This window comes from Xyrauchen texanus, chromosome 25 (assembly GCF_025860055.1).
Source record: "Xyrauchen texanus isolate HMW12.3.18 chromosome 25, RBS_HiC_50CHRs, whole genome shotgun sequence".
Classification (NCBI taxonomy): domain Eukaryota; kingdom Metazoa; phylum Chordata; class Actinopteri; order Cypriniformes; family Catostomidae; genus Xyrauchen; species Xyrauchen texanus.
Genome location: NC_068300.1, coordinates 16,809,354 through 16,821,526, shown reverse-complemented (window position 1 = coordinate 16,821,526; position 12,173 = coordinate 16,809,354).

Below are 12,173 nucleotides of genomic sequence, written 5' to 3'. Positions count from 1 at the left end.
GAAAAATTAGGCTACAGAATATTAGAATTCTAAGTTACAGTGAAATTCTGTATTATAATTAACAATCAAGACATACTTTTACAGTAAAATATTATAAAATAATGTTTATTGTAATACAATATATAACACAAATAATTTATGATAAAAAATCCAATTTCAACAAGCCCATGCGTCATTATCACACTTTATTATGTTGTATTTTTTCGAAGATTACATTTTTGTATTGCATTTTATAAGTTATGTTGTATATTTTTACTGTGAATTTCTAGGAACCACAGCTGCCTTTTGGTTTTTACCATAAATTCAACAGGATTTTTTTTTTTTTTACAGTGCGGTACCATTTTCAAGCAAATACATTTTCTATATTTGCTTTTTGAAAATCAAACGAGAAATTGAGGTTACACATAATGGACAAGCGAATGCAGCAAAGTTACACAGATGTACTAATACTGCCTGTTGATATGATGTGAAGCTACTCTGGCACACTTTTCACAGTTAGTTTATCTCTTCATTTTGGGAGAGCTCTCTTTTGGTTAACATAATGTGGCTGTTGCACAGAGCATTGAGACAGGCCTGATATTGTTTTTTTATGACTTGACCTTTGAGTTATTAGTTTCCTTTTTGATGAATAATTGTTTTCTCAGTCCCATCAAATGAGCTAAACACACATTTTTGTGTGTGGTTGCCATTTCCTGATGCTGTCTGGGCCTTAGTGTGTGAGGGAAGAATATACTACTTTATTGTATTTACTGTAGTTTTGCAAGAGGTAGGAGACTATAAACTGTTAATGTTATGGATTCATTTAGTTAAAAATTGCAAGAAGGCCGTAAATGGTTTGTTGGGCACAGGGTTGTCACAAAACAAACATTTTGTAGTCAATAGCTACCAGAATAAATTGTGTTTTGGTATTGCAATACATTTTGATACCACAGCAAAAACGAAAACTATTGAACGAACTCTTTCATTTAAAAAGTTAGATATTAATATAAATATTAACAAATTAAATTAAAACAGCCATCAATTATTTATCAAATAAGTAAATATTCAAGTACATTTTAAGTATTTAAAGGAAAATTCCATGTTCAATTCAAGTTAAGCTCAATTGACATCATTTGTGTTATAATGTTTAGATTTTTCCCTCATTTTCTTTAAGAAAGATATAAATCTGGTAACAGTGATGCACTTAAAATGGAAGTGAATGGGGCCAATTTTTGGAGGGTTTAAAGGCAGAAATGGGAAGCTTATAATTGTATAAAACACTTACATTAAATCTTCTGTTAAAACATATGTATTTTTTGAGCTGTAAAGTTGTTTATATTGATTTTTGTGTGTGGCCATTTTAGAGTTTATGGCGTTGTGTTGTCATGGCAATGAAAATGTAGACCCTAACCCCAAGACAAGTAGTGCTATTAAAATTTACCATCTCTATATGTCAGTCAATCTTGTTGTCTGGCCGATTTAAACTTGTTCTGTTGATTTGTTGTTTACTGATTTGAGCAAATGCACAATATGTGTTATAAATTGTGTAATTGTGTATATTTTCATAAACCGTATAATAAAAATCAGAAGCATATGGTAGCTTGGCTGTGAATATACTTTTCTGCGATATGTGAGCTGTGAGCTCGGAAGATTTATTAGGTGTGAGAGATATTGGCATTTATGCTGATTTCGGTTGAAACAAAAGGGTTTGTGGGATCGCTGCGTTATCAATGTAGGTGGAATATTTTAAGGTGTTGAAGCTATAACCTTTCACTGTATTCCTTCCTCTCAAATATTAAGTCACTGACTATGGCAATGGCTGAGCTGAAATGATGAAATATAGATTCACTGTTGTGGGTGTTGTTTTTCTAATGGCGCTCTCTGCATAGAAATTCTCGCTTCTTCTGCTTGACATGTTGATAAAGCATTTCTCAGTGAAGGCAGCAAATATTTTAGGTATCTGTGAGTGTGATGCACATCTGTCTAACAGCCCCAGGGCCAGTCCCCGCACACAACAAGGCAACAAATGCTGATCCGGGCCTTCTCTGCGGCAAAATAAAATATGGCCAAAGTTTTCATTAAGGTGCTATTGATTAGCTTTTCCTTGCATTGAGTTATGGGCAACATTAAATAAAAAGGAAAATATTTTTATGACTTTTCACAGGCCATTCCAGAACCAGCATGCTTCTCACTTGCCAGCCTGGCGTTTTGTTTTCTAATTTCTTGTTGTTGTAAAATAAAGCTAATTTTGTGTGTGTGTGTGAAAATTGAGTGTTAATGGGATAGTGCATGCAAAAATAGTAATTCGGTCATCTTTTACGCAACCTCATGTCATTTCAAATCTGTATGATTCCGTAGAGCACAAAATAGATGTTAGTCAGGATCTCACACTGCTCTTTTGCATATAATATAAGTTCATGGTGACCAGGAACTGTAAAGCTTTAAAAATTATGAAAAAAGGTCGGGGGCCTGTGTAGCTCAGCAAGTAAAGATCCCAATTTCGACTCCAGGGCATGCTGATTGACTCCAGTCAGGCTTCCTAAGCAACCAAGTGGCCCAGTTGCTAGGGTGGGTAGAGTCACATTGGGTTAACCTCCTCGTGGTTGCCATAATGTGGTTCTCGCTCTCGGTAGAGCTTGTGGGTGAGTTGTGCATGGATGCCGCGGAGAATAGCATGAAGCCTCCACTCGTGCTATGTCTCCACGGTAACACGCTCAACAAGCCACGTGATAAGATGCATGGATTGACGGTCTCAGACATGGAGGCATCTGAGATTCATCCTCCGCAACCCGGATTGAGGCGAGTTATTACACCACCATGAAGACTTAGAGCGCATTGGGAATTGGGCATTCCAAATTGGGGAGAAAAGGGGAGAGAAAATAATTATGAAAAAAGCACATAAAATTACCATATAAGTAGATGGTATGACTTTATATATTTCAAGTCATATGATTATTTTGTGTTAGAAACAGACCAAAACTTCATTCATTATGTATTGAACCATAACTCTCACCACCATAACTCTCATACACATACTAAAATTTGGGGCATCAGAATAAGTTATGAGGCTCACAAGATCCAGTGACGTTTAGCATTATTGATGTCAAAACTGGTGTGACATGCACTTTTTGTTATGCAGTATTTTAATGTAAGGGAATGTGATTGAGATTTTTGAGCTACTATGGAGGGGAAGACTTTCAGTGAATAACAAATTAAGTTGGTGCTTGTAATTCTTTTTGGAGATGGGCAGCCTTGGTATCCATTCTTTTTTGTTTTATTGAAAAGTGCAGAATCAACTTTCTGCTAAACCTCTTTTGTTTTCAGTAGTAGAAAGAAAGTCATACAAGTTTGGAATGACATGAGGGTGAGCAAATGGTTACAAAATTAAAAATGTAGGTGAACCTTACCTTTAAAAGAAGATAAAAGTATCACAAAAGGAGATTTCTCTGTGTGGATTTATGTTCAGCCCGCTTCCAGAATATATCCTACAGTCCACTGTTTTTACACTGTCATCAAAGGGGCTCAAGATTTCTTTCCTTTTAAAGTTTAGCCTGGAGTTCACTTTTCTCTATTGTAATTTCCCTCTGTAGGTGTATCAGATTCTGTGCGGTGCAGTTTGGACCTATAAGGGGATGTTTAAAGAATAAAAGCCTAGGTGCGGCAGTGCAGGGATTTCTGAAAAGATGAAAGGTGTGCGGTTATCAAGGATCTTTTTCCTTCCTGCTGCTTGAAATGAGCCTGACAAACAACTGTATTCTTAGATTACACAGTGATAAATGACTGTAGATAGATATCCTATGGATTTCAAATAGCTTTGGTCAAATGAGTGTGAATAGAATTTTTTTTAAATGAATTTCTTCCAGTATACATTGTTTTTTTAATTCGTTTTTAGTTTTTTACCAAAACCACCATCTGCCCTTTCTTTGCATATCTGTCAGCCAGCAAGAACACTTCTTTGCTCCTTGAGAAGAAAATATACCACTTTTATCCCAAGTGTAGAAATTTCAACTAAACAAATTATTGGACATTATGAGAACAAGTGTAGAATTAAAAATTATCTGTGTAATTTTTTCGATGTTCAAATTTCAATTTGATATGCAGAGTGAACTACTCTGGCAGACAAAAGTTTGGATGGCGATTTGAGACCAAGGATGATGGGAGATGGGCAGTGGTTGGAGGTGTCCTGCAGGAGGTTGTTTGGAGGATTTGTTTGCTGCACAAGTGGGACAGTTTTTGATGTATGAGATGGTCTCAGCCTGCTTCGTGTTCCACCAGAAGCAGTTCCGAAGCAGTTGAAGTGTGGCTGTGATACCTGGGTGTCCGAAACAGGTGGTAGAATGGACCCATTGTAAAGTAGTGTGGAGCGGAGGGGGGCCGGGCCGGGCTGGAATGTTGCACAACCGGTCCCCAATCGGCCTGATGGGGCACGCGAGGGATAAAGGCGGCCGGTGGCGATGGATCGAGAGAGAGAGAATTACGGGCATGTCGTGTTTATGTTTGTGCTTTTTGTTTTGAGTTTAATTAAACATTATTTATATTGACAAGCCGGTTCTTGCCTCCTCCTTGCCCATCTGAATCCCCTTACAGGTCCTTTCCCGAAGATGTAGTGGTACGTAGGTCCTTAGGGCAGTCTGGGGGACTCAGGTCCTGAATCTGAGCTTGGGCGATTCCGGTCATGATATCCCATTGGACTGGAGCTAAGATTAATGACTTGGGAATGATGGGTTCCGACGTCTAGTTCTGGGTGTCAGACTCATACTGACGAGAGAGTGCACTGGCTTTGACAGAACCAGGATGATATGTAATGATGCAATTAAAATGGGTAGAGAATAATGCCAACCTTGCTTGTCTCGGGTTCAGTCTTTTCACAGAGTGTAAATATTCAAGGTTTCGATGGGTGTCTTGCACCCTCCAGCCAATGTCACCATTCCTCGAAGGCTGCTTTCATTACTAGTAATTCTCGGTTGCCCACATCGTGGTTTTGCTCTGCAGAAGATAGTTTTCGAGAGTAATACGTGCACGGATAGAGTTTCGAAGGCGTACCATGTCGTTGTGAAAGTATGTCTCCAATTCGCATGTTGGAGGCGTCCACTTCAACTACGAATGGGGTATTGGGGTTAGGATGGTACAGTATGGGGCAGAGGTAAAATGAGACTTCAAGTTCCCAAAGGCCTGGAAGGCTGCTGTAGACCAACACAGTCTGGTGACCCCCTCCCGTTAACATATTGTAGATGTCAGTGGAGTGGCGATGATACTGAAATTCCTGATAAACCTCCTGTAGAAGTTGGCAAACCCCAGGAAGTGTTGCAACTCTTTTGCGGACGTGGGTTGGGGCCAGTTTAATACTGCTTGTACCTTGCTGTCGTCCATGTCAACCCCCTCTGAGCTGATGACGTAACCTAAGAATGAAACAGAGGTCTGATGGAATTCACATTTTTCAACTTTAGCATAGAGTTGGTGGTGGATTAGATGTTGAAGGACTGCTCTGACATGTGTGATATGTTCTTCCAGGGAATTCGAGTAATTTTTCACGTAATTAATGTCCTGGCTATACATTGTGATCAGTTGAATGCCATTTTTATAAATAAAAGTACCAATTTCTTTCCATAAGAGCAAAATCTGTATATTATTCCAAACTGGCCACCAGTGTATATGTAAGTCATGTTACACCTGACCGATATGGTACCTTGTGGTAATATTATTTTAGAATGTGACATTTTCAGTCAGCCATGCTTAACACTTAATTTAAATGTGATCTCAATATGGTGGCCCCCATGAACAGCCTGGATCCATGTCAAATAAAAAAAAACTTTTATTATTCTACTGATATGTCTTCATGATATGTCTCATTTGAGTCTTAATACTTATGAACATATTTTTAAGAAGTATACTATTGATATCATTAGGGGTTCAACTTTTTGTGCACCTAAAAAACAATGAAAATAAATATCTGTTAAATTCCAGGTGTGATAATGTGTATGTGTTAAAGAGAACATGCGGCAACCGTAAAATAAATCTGGCATGCTTATTTTGCTGTTTAACTAGTGAATATATGACTATTTGTGTCAGGCACATTTTATTAGAATACTACTATATGTCTCATGTCAGACATTCTGTTTACATTTGTTGGAAAAAACCCTCCTCCCCTTCAGTGGATTACATAGGCCTTTCCTGGCGTGACCTGAACAATTTCAACTAGTTCAATTATTTAATTTTCTCATCTAGATTGATTGGCCTCAGTGCACACAAACAAGTGATGAGGATTCAACTGGACATTTGTGAAATTCTGGGACAGAAAGCGTTTTTTTGCATGTCTGTGTGCTTGGGAAGGGGAGATGGGCCCTGCAGGGTTTTCTGTTCTTTCAACAAATTGCCCTTTTATGGGATGCACCTAGTCCTTAATGTCAACATTATAGAGAAAACGAACACACATTCCATAACACTGTGTTGATCATACTGAGAGGTGTTTCAGTAATTTAATAGACATACTGTATTCTGAACTTAACATGTGGAATTCTTTCCTGTAAGACAAGTTTTTCTAGTTAAACTGGAACACAAAAAGACAAAAGACGTGATACAGTCAGAGCAGTTACATTACCGTCCAAAAGTTTAGGGTCACTTACTCATTCTTTCTTTCTTTTTTTCACATTTTAAAATAATACTAAAGTTATCACAACTATGGAATAATAGAAATGGAAATATGGGAATAATGTGACTAAAACACATTAAATCAAAACTATGTTATATTTGAGCATCTTCAAGTGGCCACACTTTGCCTAGATTTTGCAGAAATGTACTCTTGGCATTTTCTCAACCAACTTCTTGAGGTATCACCCTGGGATGTGACAGTATTGGAGGAGTTCTCATCTATATGCTGGGCACTTAGTGGCTGCTTAATTATTCGGTCCAAGTCATCCATTTCACTAACTTTTTTTTTTTTTTAATCAAATTTTTGTTTTGTAATAAAATTAATTAATATCTTGGCACAATTATATTTTTGTCTACAAAACAAATTTTTATTATTTAAGTATATGCCTTCAGATCAAAAGGTTTTTAATATCATGAGAAACATTTCAGGCAAGTGACCCCAAACTTTTGAACGGTAGTGTACTTATGTCCAGCCAGATATCGCTCCTAATATGGGCAGATTAAAGCAATAGGCCATACATAATTCTTCTGCCAAGTAATATAGTTATTTAGTCTAACTGTTGGCTGTTTACAGTTGCCAAGCATCGTAGCAACTTGATGCATTAATATAGACTTTGATATCACAGATATGCCTTTATAGTCCTTTCACAGTGGCTTCAAACCTAATTTTTATAGTCAGAATATAGCATCGGAACTGTCTGTTTTTTAAAAAGTTTAAATTTTCTTACATTTGAGAAGCTCCAAAAAATACAATGAGATATACTTAGCTAACATGGGAATACTTAATTATTGGAGCCAGGAAGCTTGATTTTATAAGAAAACATATTTTGCACCAATATATTTTACAACCAATTGTTCTTTGTGATTACGATTTGGCAATTCATAAAATGTTACTTAGCATTAGTTTATTTAGATTTCTGGTAACACTTTACAAAAAGGTTCCATTTGTTAGCATTAGTTAGCAACAGTAGTTAACGCGAACTAACAATGAACAATACTTATTAAGCATTTATTAATCTATGTTAATGTTAATTTTAGCATATAGTAATGTGTTTTTAAAATCAAAAGTTGTTTTGTTAACATTAGTTAGTGCACAATGAACTAACATGAACTAAAAATAAACAATTATTTTTTTCAACTAACATTAAAAAAGATTAATAACTGAAGTAAAAATTTATTGTTAATTGTTTACTCATTATACCTAATGCATTAACTAATGTTAATGTATGGAACATTATGAGAATGAGAGAATGAGAATGAGAATTAGCTTACACGTACAAGGAATTTGTCTTGGTGACAGAAGCTTCCAGTGCACAAACAATACAGCAACAAGACAGAGATAATAAAAAAATACAATAAAAATAAAAAGTTAATACAAAATATAAGTATATATAGAAATTAACAATAAGACTATACACAGTGGATATAAAAAGTATACACACTCCTGTTAAAATGACAGGTTTTTGTGATGTAAAAGAATGAGACAAAGATAAATCATGTCAGAACTTTTTCCACTTCAAGTCAAGTCAAGTGGATTTTATTGTTGTTTCAGCCATATACAGTTAGTACAGTACACAGCGAAACGAGACAACGTTCCTCCAGGACCATGGTGCTACATAAAACAACATAGGACAAACACAGAACCACATGAGACTACACAGACTAAATAACATACCTATATAAAGTGCACGTGCAAACGTGTGCAAAAAGTATGGGACAGTACAATAAATTACTAACAATGAACAGGACAATAGACACAGTAAGAGACAGTGCAGCGCCGACCAGTACACAGTAGTGCAAAAGATGACCGTTTCTAAAAATGCCAAATGTAAACATAACATACTATGAGATAGTGTTCTAAAAAAAAAAATTAAAGAGCAACTCAGGACATGTGAGTGTGTGTCAAACCAGTCTCTGAGTATTGAGGAGTCTGATGGCTTGGGGGAAGAAGCTGTTCCACAGTCTGGCCGTGAGGGCCCGAATGCTTCGGTACCTCTTGCCAGATGGGAAGAGGGTGAAGAGTTAGTGTGAGGGGTGTGTGGGGTCTTCCACAATGCTGGTTGCTTTGCGGATGCAGTGTTTTGTGTAAATGTCTTTGATGGAGGGAAGAGAGACCCCGATGATCTTCTCAGCTGTCCTCACTATCCTCTGCAGGGCTTTGCGGTCCAAAACGGTGCAAGTCCCAAACCAGGTAGTGATGCAGCTGCTCAGGATGCTCTCAATAGTCCCTCTATAGAATGTTGTGAGGATGGGGGAGATGTGCTTTCCTCAGCCTTCTTAGAAAGTAGAGACGCTGCTGGGCTTTCTTGGTAATAGAGCTGGTGTTGAGGGACCAGGTGAGGTTCTCAGCCAGGTGAACACCAAGGAATTTGGTTCTCTTGATGATCTCTCTTTGCGCTCCTAAAGTCAACAACCATCTCTTTTGTTTTGTCGACATTCAGAGATAGGTTGTTGGCTCTACACCAGTCCGTTAGCCGCTGCACCTCCTCTCTGTATGCTGACTCGTCACTCTTGCTGATGAGACCCACCACGGTCGGGGGGCCCCAGTGCTCAGTGTGGTGGTGGTGGAGATGCTGTTCCCAATCCGGACATACTGAGGTCTCCCAGTCAGGAAGTACAGGATGAAGTTGCAGAGGGAGGTGTCCCTCTTGTCCCTCCAGTTGCAGAGGGAGATGTCCCACTATTAATGTGACCTATAATATGAAAAACAAACTGAAATCTTCATGGGGGAAAAATTAAAATAAAAACCTTACAATAACCTGGTTGCATAAGTGTGCACACCCTCTTATAACTGGGGATGTGGCTGTGTTCAGAATTGACCAATCACATTCAAACTTATATTAAATAGAAGCCATTACACACCATCATTTAAAGTGACTCACAAATAAAGTTCAGCTGTTCTAGTAGGATTTTCCTGACATTTTCTTAGTTGCATCTCAGAGCAAAAGCCATGGTTCGCAGAGAGCTTCCAAAGCATCAGGGGGATCTCATTGTTAAAAGATGTCAGTCAGGAGAAGGGTACAAAAGATTTTCCAAAGCATTAGATATACCATAGAACACAGTGAAGACAGTCATCATCAAGTGGAGATAATATGGCACAACAAGACATTACCAAGAACTGGACGTCCCTCCAAAATTTATGAAAAGACGAGAAGAAAACTGGTCAGGAAGGCTTCCAAGAGGCCTACAGCAACATTAAAGGAACTGCAAGAATTTCTGTCAAGTACTAGCTGTGTGCTACATGTGACAACGATCTCCCGTATTCTTCATATGATTGGGCTATGGGGTAGGGTGGCAAGGCGGAAGCCTTTTCTTACAAAGAAAAACATCCAAGCCTGACTGAAGTTTGCAAACACAAACATCAAGTCTCCCAAAAGCACGTGGGAAAATTTGTTATGGTCTGATGAATCCAAGGTTGAACTTTTTGGCCATAATTCCAAAAGGTATGTTTGGCGCAAAAACAACACTGCACATCTCCCAAAGAACACCATACCCACAGTGAAGCACGGTGGTGGCAGCATCATGCTTTGGGGCTGTTTTTCTTCAGCTGGAACCGGGGCCTTAGTCAGGGTGGAGGGAATTATGAACAGTTCCAAATACCAGGCAATTTTGTCACAAAACCTTCAGGCATCCATTAAAAAGCTGAAGATGAAGAGGAAGTTCACCTTTCAGCACGACAACGACCCAAAGCACAAATCCAAATCCACAAAAGCATATCTTCACCAGAAGAAGATTAACGTTTTGGAATGGCCCAGCCAGAGCCCAGACCTGAATCCAATTGAACATCTGTGAGGTGATCTGAAGAGGGCTGTGCACAGGAGATGTCCTCACAATCTGACAGATTTGGAGCGCTTTTGCAAAGAAGAGTGGGCAAATATTGCCACGTCAAGATGTGCCATGCTAATAGACTCCTACCCAAAAAGACTGAGTGCTGTAATAAAATCAAAAGGTGCTTCAACAAAGTATTAGTTTAAGGGTGTGCACACTTATGCAACCAGGTTATTGTGAATTTGTATTTTTCCCCCTCAAAGATTTCAGTTTGTTTTTCAATTTAATTGTTCACGTTATAGGTCACAGTAAAGGTGGAAAAAGTTCTGACATGATTTATCTTTGTCTCATTCTTTTACATCACAAGAACCTGGCATTTTAACAGGGGTGTGTAGAGGTTTTATATCCACTGTATATAAAAATATACGGTTTAAATATACAAATCCAAATCTGTTATATACAGGTACAAATGACTGTATGGCAAAAGAGGTATGGTATTTTATATTAATATAAATGTACTAAGCTGTGTATTGCACATAATTAATGCTCAGTGGGGCAGTTTCAAATCTACAGTAAAACCCATTCAAGTCATCAGCCAGTTGCTGTTTCCTTACAAAGTTGGGGGATGGTGTCTTGAATTTAGTAAAGACTTTTAGGCCTCTCCACACTGATGCATAGGTTGTTCACTGAAAACTTTTCAGCTTATCAGAATAGCTTATTTTAGGCACTCTGATTTCCTTATTCAGTGTGTTCCTGACAAGATTTTATCCCCACTTCTGTAAGCAGTGTAAATTGTTATTGTAATGTGTTACACATTTTTTAATCAAGTTAGTTTTTTTAGACTTTCACAGTTTTATTAGCAATATTTTAGTATTTTAGAGTGTTTTCACACTAACACTTGGTTTGCACCCAGGTTCGTAAGACGCCAAAGTTCGGTTGGTTTGGATGATGTGAACGCTCTTTTCCTAGCTCGGGTGCTCACCCGCGAACTACACCCGAGTCCACTTGAAAAGATGATCTGGGTTATGGTTCATTTGAACACCAGTATGGTTCGCTGCTGATATGAGCACAATTTGACCAAATTCTGGAAGTGAATCGCTTGTAATTATGAAAAATCTGCATCTTTGCAGGCTCCCGTTTGCAATTTTCATGGTATAATGCATTTCTCATACCTGCTTGTCTCCACATAAATCACCTTCAGAGAGCAGCTTACATTCTTCTCATCTCTTACAACGCATCCGTGGGCCCGCAGCACACAAACGGCAACGTTCATCACATCATTGCACATTCAATGCATCCACGGCATCGTTCTGTGCATGTAAAATTTTGGTGATACCTCAATAGAGATAAAAATTTTGTAACACATTGAAACTGATGACTTCTTGTGTTGTTACCTAGTTACAAAACAGATGCTGCTTGTACTCTTGTCGATGACACAAACAAACTACGGTTCGAACCCAAATAATATGATTTAAACTGAGACCAGTGGGTGCTGGGAGAGGGGGGAGGAATCAAATCGTGGTTCGGTCCAAGTAAAGTGTGAAATCACCCGTAACCTTTAGGTCTGACCAGGTGTTGCTGATCCACTGATCCAATGGAAAAATACCATACTCCTTTTGTTGTAACCTTTTAATAAATCTCACAGTATTTTGCCAGATCAAACCCTAAAACATGGTTTTATTGCATAATATTGTTATTGTGAGATATAGCATCCAGTTTATGTTTCAGTTAATAACAGTGCTGCGCACACAGCTGTGACACAAATTAGCACTTTGGGA